We start from the raw sequence: 12800 nt of genomic DNA on the forward strand, positions 1-12800 counted from the left end.
ATGCGGGTCCCCACATCTGTATCCCAGAGTTCAGAGTGGGGAGGGAACCCTGACAATTACCTTCTAGCATGGGATACAGATATTACAAGTAACGTTAATGCATGCAGCAACTTACAAGCATTTTATAGACTATAAACATATCCTTACCAGCGCAACACCTATCTGGAACAATATTAACATACAGGTGAGCTGGTCTGGTTTCCAGGTATGAATTTGTCAGTGCTCAGCTGATGCCTACAGCCTTGGCACAAGCTGGCACCTCGTCTACCAGCATTACAGTCCCAACAGCACCTCAAGACTTTCTTGCCTTTGCACTGGCCATTACTGGCTTGTGTAGTAATAGTTGTGACTAGGGCCCCAATCCTGAGAATTACTCTATATGGGTGGACAACTGCACCAGTTGGGCTGTGCAGGGAAAAGGGCCCCAATGGCTCAGAGCAAGTTTGTTTCCCCTGGCTTTTGGTCACTCAGTAACCTAAGGCCATTAATACAATAGGGATAAACTGAGAACATGAACGAGATAAATTATGGGGAACAGTAATCTCGTTACAGAATAGTACAGAGTTGGTGCTAGATGGTTTTCCAAACATTGGAGATGTGGGAAGAGGGAGTTCAGGGTCAAAAAAGAGCAACCAGAAGACCTTAGGAGAGAAAGATATGAGCCTATTAGACCAGTATGGTGGAGCAATTAAACCACTTCTTCTCAGCTGTTGCCATGTTAGTTGAAATACTCTGGCTTTAGGTGGGAGAAGTGCATTTCAATCCCTAATGAATCTGAATCTCCTGTGAACTGAGAATATTGCAACATCAGTGACAGAGTGAATAGCATCACCTGTTTATTTTCAGATGAGAGATGAAGACCCAGTTATCATTGACTTTTTGTTCTGTGTTCATACAGCACCTACAACAGTGGGGTCCTGGTTCATGACTAGAGATCCCAGGTGCTCTGATAATACAAATAATAAATACTAATACACATTGTCTCTGAACAGATCCATCCAGTTCATTGCAGTTTGATACATTATAAAGGGAAATAACACTATTGGAAATATAATAGAATCCAGCCATCAGCTATTGCTGACATTTTACAAACCATTCTGGGATGAGAGAGAACTTATGCTCATTTCTATAAGGTTAATTTTCCATCACTGAATCTGAAGTCTTGGAGAGAGGTCATTTCCTTCCACCTGGATTTACTTGTGCTTCACATTCTAAAAGGAAAGGCAAGGATGGACTAGGGGAAAGAGAAGAGAGTTCAACTCAGTTATTAAGAGTAGCGATTGACCTGTATTGTTGAACCAAAGCCCTGCATTCAAATAACTCCAAAGCTTCAGGGCCTATAAAGACAGTGGAGTTACCCCAGTGTATAAGCAGTTCCACCCAAAGCCTGTTGAAATCAGTGGCAGTCTTTTCATTGTCACCGTGCATTCTAAAACTATGCTGCAGTGGTTTACTATTGTAAATAGGAGAGTCTCACATTACCTAGTGAATAATCAACACCTCCTGCAACACATAAGTTTTTCTGAGAGGTCTCCCACCCAATTACTAAATGTAACCCTGCTTAGCTTACAATGTCTGAAAATATCAGGTGGTATGTTTACAAAAGCAAGGCACTTCTGAATTCAGTAGGAATTTTGGATGTGCTCAGAACACAGGACTGGTTCCTGCATGGCTACAGAACTGCAATAAAGTGGAACAATTTTCAGTTTGTGTGATTGGAGGATATCTGGATCCATATTGTAAGCCTGTCCCACATAATGAGGAAAAGTTAAGGTGCCTTTGCTATTCTTCTGTTGCACTCTTAGTTTCTGTGGCGAACTTGTCAATGCAATATTACTGTCATCTTCTTTTTATGTTTTTATGGGAAACTAAAACAAAAAACAAAAAACAAAACAAACAAAAATGGTAATGGTTGTTGAAAATAGCAATTAAGGTCCTAGTTAGCATTGGGAAGATGCCAGCATTTGTAGCTCAATTTTATCCTACTTTTTCTACAGAAAATTACAGTGGATCAGTATTTGACTTGGGAGAAATGAAGTAACAGAGAGTGGCCCAAATTGAACTTGAGCACTCCTGAAATTTGAGGGTATTCAAATCTGGAAGGCTGGTGCTAGATTCCCTTTCTGAATATTAGATAAATCTGGAAAGGAAAAGCCAATTTATGCTTCCATGGCTCAGAAATGGAAATTGAGTCATAGCCTCCTGCATGTCTGGTATCTAAAGCTGTCCAGGTCTTCTACTAGAGCCTTCCCTTCCTTACTTATAATTTTAACTTCTCCCAGTGGGGTCCACATACCTCTGACCCTTGCTAGGCTTCAGATAGAGGCAAATTGTCCATTCATTCCATGCAATTCCTTCTTTGGGGGCTGCCAGCCAAGGCCACTACCATCCCTAATCCAATCTGGGGAAGCCTTTTACTCCTTGTGCATGTTCCCCATTCACAACACTACCCTCTTCTAGCAGCCAGCTCCCCATTCACAGCAAGCTCCATGCATCGGGTCTCGCCAGCCCTGGCAGCTTCCCCACTCCCTCCCCCTTCCTTTCCAGTTGATAGCAGCCAAAGGAATGCTGGGAGATGTAGTTCCTTTCCTGCTCCAGGGCCAGTTTTCCAGGGTTGGCCAAGGAACTACAGTTCCTGAGGTACCTTGGGGGCTCAGCTCCCAGGCTGGATCCCTGCGGGCAGAGGGTGAGAGAGCTGGTCTGGAGCATTGTTGCTTGTCTCCGGTTGTGGCGGCGGGGGATACAATGTATCAGGGCCCTGGTACAGTGTATCATATCCTGGGGATTGGGGTGGCTGTCAGTCTGCCCACCCCAGGGGCTGGCCGAGCCTGTGGGGAGTGGGGGTAGGTGTTTTCTGGGACTGGACGAGGCTGGGCACCCCGGTAACCAGGGTGCTGCTGCTCCACGCTCTTGGGGCCTCTCGTGGCGCTGTGAGGAAGCAGGAGCCCCTCATCCCCGGCCCCACCCCAGAGCCTGCACCCCCCCAGCTCTCAAACCCCTACATCCCAACCCTCTGCCCCACCCCAGAGCCCGCCCCTGCAGCCGGAGTCCTCACCCCCCTGCATTCCATCCCTCTGCCCTAGCCCTGAGCCCCCTCCCACACTCCAAAACCCTCAGCCCCACTCCCACCACATGAATTTTGTTATGTGCACCAATATGGAGGTGATGTGTCACACATGTGTCTGGTGAGAGAACATGTGAAAGAAAGGGATAAGGGGTGAAGAGAAGATGCAAGAAAGAGGAAAAAGGTGCTTTTTGCATGTCATTCCAACTCAGTGCAAGAAAGCAGGGGCTGTGAATTACCAAGAGCTAAGGGGAAATGTTTGGAAGGGGGAAAAAAGGGAGATAGATGCAGATTTAATTCACTAGCTGGTTCCCCTCTTTGTTCTCCACAGGCTTCCTCAGTGTGTACCCCATTAACTCCAGGACTTTGTTCACCATGTGCTTGCCCTTTTTGCCCCAGGTTAGGTTCACTTGTTTCCCAACTATATTCTTCCCTAGCTTCCCCAGTCTGATCCAATTTAACTTGCCCACTTTGATCCCCACTAGCTTCACTTTTGTCTGCTTCAGTCCCCATTAGCTTCACCTCTTTGCCCACTTTGATCCTTACTACCTTCCCTATTTTGTTCACCTTCTGCTTTTCCACTTGCTTTCTCTATTTGTTTCCCCATGTTTTTCCATACTTTGTTCCCCAATAGTTTCCTCCCTAGCTTTTATACTTAGATCCCTGCTAGCTTTCCCACTAGCTTCCACACCCTGTCCCCCACCTCCTTCCATCTTCCAGTCCCCACCTACTTCCCCACTCTGAGCCCCACCAGTTTGCTCTCTTTCTTCTCCATTAACTTCTCTACTGTGTTCTCATCTTGCTTCCGTGCTTAATTCCCCACCAGCTTCCCCTATTAGTTCCCCAGATTCAGGGACATTGGTTTCTGCTGGAGAAAGAAAAGAATAGAAAATATGAGAAAAATAATTTAACTTCCCAATAATGCAATTTCCATGGTCAGCACTACCACTGAGATCCCATGCCAGTTTTGTGGGATCAATTTATCTGGAGTGATGAAGATGGAAATGAAGGAAATATTTGTATAAAATCCTATTCACTTTGCACATCAGTCTCTAAGATGCTACTTGCTAAAGATGCTTCAGTCTTACTCAGAGCTTTCTCCCTCCATCCCTCTGTTGAGTATTGGAGGCCAAAACTGAAAGGGTGAAATCCAACAATCAAACAATATCAGAAGCAGCTGCTGCAGCAGTGGCCCCGGACCCCAGCTGTGGCACACACTTCTGATGGCCTGCTGGGGATATTAGCTAGTGGTTTCTCTATGAAGTAGTAAGCACAAGCATGTTCTGGTGTGATTCACAAACTCCCCTTTTGCGGTGTGAGGGAGACCCTGGCGGGCGCACCTCCATATAGAGTGAGTCAGGTTGCAGCCCCTCTTCCAGCTCCTCCTGAACCTCTCACTGAAGCTCCAGTTTCACATTTCTCCACACTTTATTCATGGACCTAGACCTGCCTATTTCAGTACCTGCTGACAGTATACACACTTCTGCTTCTTAGTTTTCTAAACACAAAGACTACAACTCTCAGCATGCAATACTGGGTCTAGTAACACTACACCCTCCCAGCCCATTTTCTCTTCAGATCAATCCTGGAAAATTATGATGTTGCTATGATCCTGTGTTTACATTGCTGTCTGTTGCAATAGAAATGTTGCACTCCACTGCAGGAGGAGAAGATGGGCCATGAGAATTGTTAACAAACAAAAATAGCTTTATAACTAACCAGAAAGAAGGGGAAAATTATAGTAAAAATAAAATACTGTAATAAATATGTGATCCCCTAGACTGTCATGGTTGTCACCATGCTGCACTCCCTGCTCACTTGGAAATTCAAAGCAGCAGCAAGGCTAGAATGCACATCTTCCTGCTCCAACAATCCAGGCCCCAATTGCAGAGCTGAAGTAGAATCACCATTAGCAGTACATGGCTTCTGACAAATAGGTGAGCAGTTCTGAATCCATCCAGTATAGTGCCATGCACAACTAGGCTGCTAAGTGCAAATTCTGAATAATAGTAATAAATATCACTTTAATAAAGAACAACAAAAGCTGTTGTAAAACCCACAGTTTCTGTCTGCAAACTTGACTGATCTTCACCAGTGACTGGGTCTACTGTGCAAGGTTTCTGAGGAAACAGGAACGAGAGAATGAAAATCTTCAGCTAGAGCAAGAACGAGATCATATTAAAAAAACAAATTGGACCATGTTCACAATGGGGTTGAATCACCTTGTAATGGAGCAGCCACAAACTGAGCCAGCAAGACTGAGAGGACCAGGGTCTTCTTCAGCATATCCAGCATGTTGTATGAAGTCCGAGTGTCAGGAGGGGAAAAGAGGGAAGGTCCAGCTGAGAGGAGCTGTGGCTGTTGTAAGCATGAAAGGCAGTCAATTTTTTGAATTTGCCAACGTGCCAATTAGATTTTAAAGCTGAAATCTAACAAACTAGGCTTGCCCATATATAATAGAATTCAGTGGGATAACCCCTTTGTATTGAGTCCAGGAAATGTTAGCTTACTAACTGAATGCTGGGTTTTTTTCAGGTCAACTTTTAACCCGAACAGTATTTCTCAATGAGGACACTTGCTTATTTTTAACCAGCCAACAATTTGTTAATTCACCTAGAACCACATTAATATGTAATCAACAGTTCACCTCTCAAATGTAAACACAACCAGTTGAGGGTCATCAGTTATGTCAAAGAACAATGCAAATTACCAAGATTCTTTTTTACCAGCAATTCTCAATTCTTTAGTACCTAACACATTTATTGCACTTCCCAGGGTACACTTGTCTTTTAGGCACTTTGAAGAGTGTGGTTATTTCTCTTTGACTAGATTAGTCCAAAAGGGACAAGTTTAGAATATTAAAAGCAATTGCTTACAACAATTCCTTTCAATCTCTTACTTGGCCAATTTGCTTGGATTTATAAAAGAGTTAAAATTTAAAATACGGTTATTTGAACTCTCACTAGAGAGTGTAGACTCAGGAAGATAAACTACAGCTATTTCTATTAAAGAATAGAAGGGGAAATACAATCTTTGAGATGAAATCTCATTACTTCTTATCCTCTAAACCCTGGGATGGGGAGAGTCCTTCCACATGGCTGGTCTGGGTGTCGGTCATATTTGGGATTCTACAGCTTTTTGTGTTGAGTTCAGTCAACTCTGCTGAGCACATGGAGAGCATAGTTTATGTATGCTAGTTTCAGGGCTAGTGGACACACATATGTGAAGTGGGTCCTCAACTGTCAGCTCTCTTAGTTACTCTGCTGCTTCCATTGGTATCCAGTAAATAGCCTTGGCATATAACAAACTTCCTTACACTTTTTCTTCTCAGAAGCTTTTTAAGTTTGATTCATTTCAAGGATTGTATTTAATTATTTAGCCCTACTATCAATTGGGATTCCTCTTTTAACCAATTTTTCTTGATATCCCTAAGTTATATCCAATCACAGTATATATCTTTCAACATTTCTCCTTTCTTGTGCTGGACAATTCCTATTGCTTAGAGTGCAACAATTATTTACAATGAAAACCGACAAAATCCGTATCGTCTAAATTTGGAGGACATACTCCATACATTCTTTGATTATACTAAGCATTTCACATTACTTAGGACTTACAACAGAACAAGACACTTTTCCACATATAGAAGGGATATCAATCTAGCTCAGAAGGCAAACAAATGTGTAGATTTTAATTTGGGGTAATATACAGATTATTCATGGTATATTTGATTTACAAGGAAACAATGTACACTTTATAATTTGGGGTGAAAACAGGTGGCTTGGATTTCTTGGGGTAAGTCTGCCCAATTTGATCTTCAAATGTACAGTAACATTTCTTGTTTTTTTAAACTTGCAGCTTCCCTACCCATCTCTTCTTGATCCACTCAACATGCAATGAACCACTTTGCAAAGGAAAGCAGGGTGTAACTCTTTTTTGGTAACTTTTTTGCTAGATTGGGAGGGAGAAAGATGTATATATATGCAAATACTGAGAGATTCTTGCCTAGGTGATTAACAATTCTCTCCATTTAGCCATTTTAATTACTATAATTGGGGAAGGGAATTCCTGACCTTGGCTGATGTGAGTCCTTAGACAAAATGTCTCACATCATGTGAACCATTTTCTTGTTGTCTTCATAGATGGATCTTATCTTGGGATAAACAGAGGCGGGATAGCTTTTCTAATTTTTGAGGGCCAGAAGGAATCATTAGTTATTAATCTTTCAAGGCATATCAGTCCCATATATCCTTTACACTGTATTTAAACTAGAAAAGGGTGAACTTTTAAAAAATAAATAAACTTATCAAAACATACATTTTTCAAGGCACCAAAACAATTTGTAATTTCAGTGAATAATTTTGGCCAAAAAAAAATAAAAAATGAAAAAATATTTTTGAAAAGTCAAAACGATTCATTTGGAAATGAAACATTTCAACTTTTGATCTGGAAACAGTGTTTCATTTAGAAATGTTGCTAAATTTATTTAAACAAACAAAAAAGGTAAAAAACAGCCAAAAATTTAACGAAATGAAAATCTAATTTTTTTTAATCAAATGAAATGTTTCATTTGATCTGAAACATTTTTTCTCAGATATTTAGGTTCGACCTTTGAATGGAACAATCAATTATTCGTTCAGCTCTTAATTCAAAATTAATTTGCAGCCCTGCCTCTGAAACCTTTCTGAAAAAGAGATTAGTTGGCATCTACATTACAAATGCTTTGCTGATATATCAGCAGAGCCCCCTAGTGTAGACATAGCATATACTGACAGAAGGAGTTTTTCTGTTGGAACAAATGACATTATGCTGCCAGAAGCATTCTTCTGTTGGCATAGCTGCATCTACACTGGGGATTTTACTGCCATAACTATGTCAGCTAGTGGGTGTGGTTTTTCCACACTCCTGACAACATAACTATGCTGGTAAAATTGTGTAGTGTCTACCTGGCCTCAGTACTGAGAGAGAACCATGATGAAAGGGAGCAGTGGGAAGTTACAGGTTAGCCACAGTGGAATGGAGGTCCCAGAAAGGGCAATAGTGCACAGCAATGAATACAAGACGCTGCAAAGTGTGCTGGATGTTTGACCCAATTTCTCAGAATTCATTATCAGCGTGGGTAGCTAAAAAGCTGACAGGTAAAGGCTAATGGGTTATTAGGAAATTGCTGTACATGTTGTAGCTCTTTGGATTTAATTTAATGCTTGGCTAGTATGATTTTACTTAACCTCACCTGAGGCAATGGATTAGCAATATAAGGATCCTGCAAGGTGTACTGAGAGCATGCATCTCCTAATACTTCAGTGGGAGATGAGGGTGCTCAGCACCTCACAGAATTGGGCCCTGTGTTTGGAAAACCTACAATAGACTTCCTGGAACAGAAAGCTCAATGCCTAACATGGAAGACATAGTCCCCTGCTCCTCAGAGGTGTATGAAACGGGCACCATGGTGTTTTCCAAACAGGTGTTAAAAATGAGTTCCTGTGTATTTCACTCTGTACCAGGCAGTCTACTGGGATGCTGTCACAGTCACTGTCTCAGGAAATGGTCTTTGCTGCAATCCACCCAGGAACTGTCTCACTGTTGGATGCTGGAAATTGCTGCATATGGTGAATGTCTGTACTGTGCTTGCTGGTAATACGCAGGATTCCCTCTGCCAGGGCAGGTGTAATCATTCCCACAGAATCTGCTCTCTGCAGAATTAACCAAGTATAGATTTTAAGCCTCTGGTTTTATAGTTCTCTCCTATACATACCATAATCTATCCCTTAAAGAACACAAAGTGGCAGAATTAGAGAATTTACACCCAAGGGCTGACTTCCCATTTCCAGAACATGAGACTATCTGATTGAAAACCCCTCTGTAATCCCAATGGACAGTGACATTATTTTGTATCCATGTGTTCAGGTAGATTCCCATTCTGCACAACTGCATCAAGAAACAAGTTTATATTAGGCAACTGGGTCCAAATTCTGCTCTCAGTCACAGTGACCAAAATCTGGAGTAACTTCATTAATGCCAATGGAGTTGCTCCAGATTCACACGACTGTAACTGAGAACAAAACTATAAAGTTAGATAAGCTCTGGAATAGGCTTCAAAGGGAGGTTGTGGAATCCCCATCATTGGAGGTTTTTAAGAACCCATTAGACAAAGAGCTGTCAGGGACGGTCTAAGTATAGTGCCAGATGGGATGATCTTTCTAGGCCCCTTCCAGCCCTACATTTCTAGGATTCTCTGAACTGTGGAGTTTAACTGGTGAGCCCCACAGCGAACTAACCCTGCAGCCTTCACCCAGCTCTAGTCCAATGTGAATTATTAACAAAATGAGCTGGTCCCTGATACGGAGACATCACAAGACCAGTGAGCACAGCAGGACATACCCTATCAGAGATACCCAATGACAGTCGTTCCCTTGTAGTGCAGTGGGGGAAGCTAGGAAATCCAATGGTTCCTCTCGGATAAAGTCTTGCAGTACACAAACAGGGACTTGGCTTAGAAAAGCAGAGATGCCTTCCCTCGCCCACTATTGCAGGCACCTATTCTAAGTCTGTAAGTAAACAGACGCGGTTCACAGATAGCCTTCTGACCCAGAAATAGACTAGACAGGAGGGAGAATAACTCACCAGAACACAGTCCATTCCACTTACAACCCAGAATTCATCAGCAACACTGAATTCCCAGAAAAACAAAGATGAGAATATGATTAAGAACCAGACCCCAGATCACTAACTACAGGGATTAGATCTAGCTTTGTTGGTGTCATGGACTCACAGATCGTGCCCACTCGTGGCCCTGTGCGATCCGTGGGGGGGGGCACCCCTTTCAGTGAGACAGCCCTTCTCGGGGGTCCACTCTCTCTCGGGGTTAGGCCCCTCCACCTCCTGGAGCCACACCTCTCTGAGCCTTAACACGTCTGTCTCTCGCCGTGGGTCCCCTCAGGGAGTCCACTTGCTCTGGACCCCCCGGGGCCTCCCTCCCCCTGAAGGGGACGATGCAACCCTGTTCTCTATAACACTCAGCAACTCATAGGATTGGGCAATACAAATACAAAGGCCTTGGGTGGCTAAAGTTAAGCACTAAAATCTGCAGTTAGATGCCTAAATACTCATTATAGCCACCTGCAGCCGTGCTGATTAAATCTCTATCAGCATTGTGGTGTTTAAAATAGATATTTGAAAAACAAGGGGACTGATGTTTATAGGCATATTTGTCCTTTGGTTGACATCAGACAACTTTATGCCAGGTGACTGGATTTTCCAAACCTGGATACCTAAACTTTGACTCCTAACAACCACATGTAGGTGCATAAATAGGGGTGGGATTAGTGGTAAAGTCACCTTTTTGCTGCCCTATGTTGCAGTGGAGCAGGACAAAGTAGCCATAAAGCTGCCCGAAGAGGCAGCTAGGATTTCCCCAGCATGTGCAAATCCCTAACACACAGAGAACTAGCATATATAGTGTACAGCCAGTGTAGCTGGCTGTATGTCACCAACTCCTAGCTTCCCACCCAAGTATATGGGGTGTGAGCTGGAAACAGAAGATGGCACACACAGTGTGCGTTGCGCTACAGCAATCTCCAGTGCAGCAATGGCTGTTTCAAGACAGCATAATTTAGAACAACCCAGAGTCTAGAGCTCAGGTGTATTTGAGGATCTGGGCTGGTACTTGGCTGTTACTATAGTAATGACCCCTGAGCAAACAGTATAATGTACATGCTTATCACTGAGCTTGTCCAGAGGCTACATGTCCATCAGAATGACTAGATGTCCTGATGTGTAATAAAAACGCTTTGAGTAATAAAAATCAACCCAGGCTACTTTACAGGGCCTCATCCTTCTCTCACTTACAGCATCTGAGCAGTAGGACAATGGCTAATACTGCCCAGTATAATAGTTGCCTCTCTCTTCTTCCAATTTTGGGTAGCGGGAGCGAGTAGTATAAAGGCCCTACTGTCAATCAAACATTAATCCCACACCTTGACCCAATAAGCCCTGCCCACCGGTCATTGGAAGTCCCACCCCATGGGGGTATTACTTCCGGGGTCAAGGCGGACACATGACTGGAAGCAAGGTGTGTCATGTGACCCCTCTAAGAACTCCTCTCACTGTCCTCTACCAATCAGGAGGGGTTTCAGCCGCTGGGGACCACCCCGAGAGGAGATTTGACCAATTGGGGGGAATTCTGGGATGGGGTGACCAGTCCGGAAGTGGTTCATGTGACCCTTCTAAGAACTCCTCCCAACACTCTCTACCAATCGTGATGGGTTTCGGCTGCAGAGGATTGCCCCGAAAGGAGATTTGACCAAAAAAGGGCAGGTTCTGGGATGGGGTGAACCACCCAGAAGAGGGTCGTGTGACCCCTCTAAGGACTCCTCCCAATGCCCTCTGCCAATCAGAATGCAGCACCATCACCCCATAAGTCCCAGCGCTGGGCAGAGGAGGCCATCTCTTACCAAGAAGACGTGTTTTAGAAATCGTGGAAAGGCTGAGAGGAAACATGGACTCCTTTGCCACCCCCGTGAGAACTTTGGACTTTGTTTTAACCCCGAGGACCTTTGGACTTGTGTGGAGAAAATGTTACAGCAGTGACAGTTCCGAAGAGGATGAGGGAGCAGCCGAGGGGATTCCTTTGGCCCACCCATTGATGGATATGCCAGAAGCCAAACCCGAAGCCCAACCACTCATGAGACACCCCGATGAGCATGGTGGCCTCTCGTCGTCCACCACCCTGGAGGAGGAAGGGGATCATGGCTTGGGGGAGTCACCGGTGGACAAGGTGAATGGAAAAGACATCGCTCAGGTAAATGAATGATTAAGAAGCGACAGTCGATGATGGGGTGTAATGGGGTTAGGAACCTGGGTTTGTGTAAATCTAAAAACAAGCAATGGGAACTTACACTTGTTTCTTGTCTGAAAATCTCTTGACAGCTCGACGATGCCTTTCTAGAGGACCCGGAGGCCCTGGTCAGCATTGCATCAAGCAGCGAAGATGAACTCCGAGGATGATGGCTATGAGTAGTTTAGGAGGAGGTTTGGCATGGAACTCGCTGAGCCAGTGCCACGTTGTGAGCGTAAAAAATTATGCGGACTATTGTACGCGTTGCTGTTTGTGCTGTTCTTAATCACTGTCTTAGGGAAAAGCTTTTTGAAGATTCTGAGGGCTGTGTCATAGATGCACCAGCCCGCCGGCACCATGACCATGTGACTTGGACTTCAATGGATATAAACTGCAAGCTCCAGGGCCTGTGTGCTGAGCTGTGTTTGGAAAGCTTATTGAACACTATTATTGCCATAGGTTATGCTATGCAATTTCTGTGCCTAACCCAAGAACATTTAACACAAGGGGTGACCTTGATAAATGCTGTGCAATTCAGTGGAGACCCTGATCATGTTTTAAAGAAAATGCCCAAACCGGAAGATGCCTGCTTACAGCGTTATGTTGACCGTCTGGTCCGCACAAAAAGTGACAGAACCCTGCTTAAGAAAAAGACTTTTTGTAAGAAATCTAATAGGATTAAGTTAGAGAATGGTGAGGGGACAGCCTTAGAAAGCCTGAATCCTCAGAAAAGTATATTTTTTTATGATTTTGAATACACGCAGGAGACTGGGTTGCACACTCCCAATTACATTTTTGCTATGTTCCTAAAGCCGGAAAAGTCCTGGGAATTTAAGGGCGATGAGTGTCTTTCTATGGTTGTTAAGACCTTTATTGGCAAAGAGTTCCAGGACTACACAT

This window comes from Emys orbicularis, chromosome 1, assembly GCF_028017835.1.
Source record: "Emys orbicularis isolate rEmyOrb1 chromosome 1, rEmyOrb1.hap1, whole genome shotgun sequence".
NCBI lineage: Eukaryota > Metazoa > Chordata > Testudines > Emydidae > Emys > Emys orbicularis.